This window comes from Cherax quadricarinatus, chromosome 26, assembly GCF_038502225.1.
Source record: "Cherax quadricarinatus isolate ZL_2023a chromosome 26, ASM3850222v1, whole genome shotgun sequence".
NCBI classification, from domain to species: Eukaryota; Metazoa; Arthropoda; class Malacostraca; order Decapoda; family Parastacidae; genus Cherax; species Cherax quadricarinatus.
In genome coordinates this window covers 4,375,443-4,378,529 of record NC_091317.1, presented here as the reverse complement: position 1 = coordinate 4,378,529, position 3,087 = coordinate 4,375,443, and the positions used below count along the sequence as shown (strand labels likewise).

The following is a 3,087-nucleotide window of genomic DNA, read 5'->3' as shown; positions in this document are numbered from 1 at the left end:
TTACACACATTAAATATATTATTTTACACGTCTGTCTCAGGGTATATACTACGTGAAGTTAAACCTATACGTTGCAAATTGTTATTTTTGCATCTATTTTCTGAGAACCAAATTAGTGAATTATCTGAAACCTCAAAAATTCTTGTTCATTATGAGGAATCATTAATGAAATTTCAGCTAATAATCACATCCGTGTTATCAGTAGAAGTAATTATTTAATTTTCTGCTTACATTCTGAAAATGTTTAAGTAGACTTTTACATTGGGTTGTAATATATTTATGTAGTATATTTATAGCTAACGGTAACAGAGCTGAATCATTTCAAGATTTTACCTTGCCAGAGCGTACCATTTGACAGCTTGTAGTACCTTGAGAGCTGCAACTTCAAGAGTTCAGACCTCTTGAGGCATTTTTTCTTGTCCTATATAAACCCCTGGGCATCGAGCCTCACTATCAGTAGCTCCTGTCTTCAAACTCACACACTCCATAACCATGGTAAGTATTCACATCCACGATTCTTTTGAATCATGATGCTCGATTATCAAAACCGTGTGTTAAATAACTGAATCGTATATTACAAAACTATTCATTCTTCATTCTTAAATCCATCATGCTAACATTGTATATCTGTGACGGCAGCGTTTCCTGTCCATCCTGACGGTGTTGGCTGTGATGGTTGCCGTCGCCTATGGTGGCTATATCCCGAGCTATGGAGGATTTGGTGAGTAATTTTCTTAAAAGGAAAAAAAAAATTGATATTTTTATATTTTTTTGAAAAGAAGTTATGATTATTTTATATCAGCTCTGTGCAGGTTTGGACATGTATTGACAATACATTTATGTATGCACTTATCGCTAAGATAAGGAATTGTGACGCACTTTTTTATTGTACAATGTACGTTGTCAAATGGTAGAAAATACAACCTCAGTAAAAGACCTTTCATTACTGTTACGAGTCTCACCTACAAATTGCTTTTTGAAGTTCTTGATAAAGCTTGTTGTTGGTGATATCTCATAACAATAGACAAGGCTTTCCGAAATTATTCAATTTTATCTAATTTTCTAATTAGTGAATAATGTTTGTTTTATAATGTTTGTTGTATAATGTTTATGATATATCGCTTATGATATAATGTTTCTTTAGAAAAAAAGTGTATTATACTCAAAAAATAATGAAAATTTTCTCATATGCATCAACAGGCGGAGGATTCGGCGGATTGGGTCTAGGATATGGTGGATACGGTGGCGGCCTTGGTGGATTTGACGGCTTTGGTGGATAAGGTAGATACGGTGGTCTGTATGGTAAGTAATATGAATTTTACTGCCTTTACAAAATTTTCATTATTCCGCCATATATAAGGATTACCACTAAAATGGAAGAGTATCTGTGGGAAGATAAATTTCTATAAATTGTAATACCAATAATCGCATGTTTTGCTAACTTTAAATATTAACGCTGATGTTTACCTTCAGGTTAGTGATACCAGCAGCACGTCTTCTGACGGACTCCTGGCCACGCTTACATCACCTTGTTAATACTGAAAATAAAGAATTAAGAATGTAACTTAGTTTCTCTTCATTTCTAATAGTTTCGCAGTATATGTACACCAAGACGTGTATTTCTCTCAGTTAATAAAATCTGAGAATATATATGATACTTATTTTAATGTCAGATAATGAGAAGTTTACGTACAGCCTGTGTGCGGTCGACAGGCTTTGAACTACCATTCACCAACCTAACATTTTTAATCAGTTAAATGAATAGATAGTTTGTTAGGTTTATAAGTTTATAAGTTTTCGATACCTGAGCCTCACTGGTTAAGGATGCTTTAATATAAATAAGTGTTAATGCAATGTTTCCTTTAATATTCACTGAGAGAATCAAGGCTCTTTACATAATGTACTTAACGATGTGTGGTACATAATGTGCTTACAACATCGGTGTGGGTTACATAATATGCGGGTTACATAATAGTTTAACATATGTATTATCCTGTGGACGGTAGTCAAAGGATTACAGAAGTACATAATGGCTCCATGGACTGGGCCGCAAAGTTGAGTTGCTCGGACATCGAGGACATCGCATATGAAAGGTCCCTCGTCAGTAAATAAGTAAGTAAGTTTATTCAGGTATACGCAAATACAGTTACATAGAATTATCATACATAGCAGCATATGTGTAGAGTACCTAGGATAACCCAAAAAAGTCAGACACAGTGACTTATTTCCATTGGTGGCCACTTGATTCTGAGCTTTGAATACATTGTAGAATTACAAGTGGAGAGGGTAACAGGAGCAGGATGAGAAAAGCCAAACTACAAAAGGGGGGGCTACACAGGCATGAGGAACTATGTGCAAGAGGTTTAGTGGGAAAGAGAATTGGTAGGAAAATCGGTAAACGAGGCAGCTCCAATTCTCCCACCAGCTTAAGCCAATGCCTTGACCTAGTGAGGTCAGACACGTCACCTAAGGGAGGAGCAGTGCATCCGACCTAGTAGCACAAGCTAGTCAGGTCCAACTCACACCCACCCACACCCACTCATGTATTTATCCAACCGATTTTTAAAACTAAACAACGTCTTAGCGTCTATGATGGTACTCGGGAGTTTGTTCCACTCGTCCACAACTCTATTACCAAACCAGTGCTTTCCTACATCCTTCCTGAATCCGAATATTTTCAATTTAAAGCCATTGCTGCGAGTCCTGTCTATGTTAGACATTTTTAGCACGCTATTTACATCCCCTTTATTAATTCCTGTTTTCCATTTATACAACTCAATCATAACAACCTAATTCTACGCTTTTCTAGAAAGTGCAGATTCAGGGCCCTCAGTCTATCCTCATAGGGGAGATTTCTGATCCATTGGATCTACTTTGTCATCATCCTTTGTACATTTTCCAGTGCATTTATATCCATTCTGTAATACGGTGACCAAAACTGTGCAGCATAATCTAAATGAGGCCTAACCAAAAATATATAGAGTTGCAGAACAACCTGAGAACTTCTATTATTTATACTTCTTGATATGAAGCCAAGGATTCTGCTAGCTTAATTGCGAACACTAATGCACTGTTGTCTCGGTTTTA

At 36.3% G+C, this 3,087-nt stretch overlaps 1 long non-coding RNA gene across 1 annotated transcript; it reads left to right on the top strand.

Annotated features, from left to right (window-relative positions):
* Positions 1–452: 452 nt before the first annotated feature.
* On the top strand, positions 453–1,292 carry LOC138853253 (uncharacterized). The gene is made up of 3 exons (XR_011392463.1): positions 453–495; positions 640–721; positions 1,201–1,292. It is a non-coding gene; the product is annotated as an uncharacterized lncRNA (long non-coding RNA).
* Positions 1,293–3,087: the final 1,795 nt, after the last annotated feature.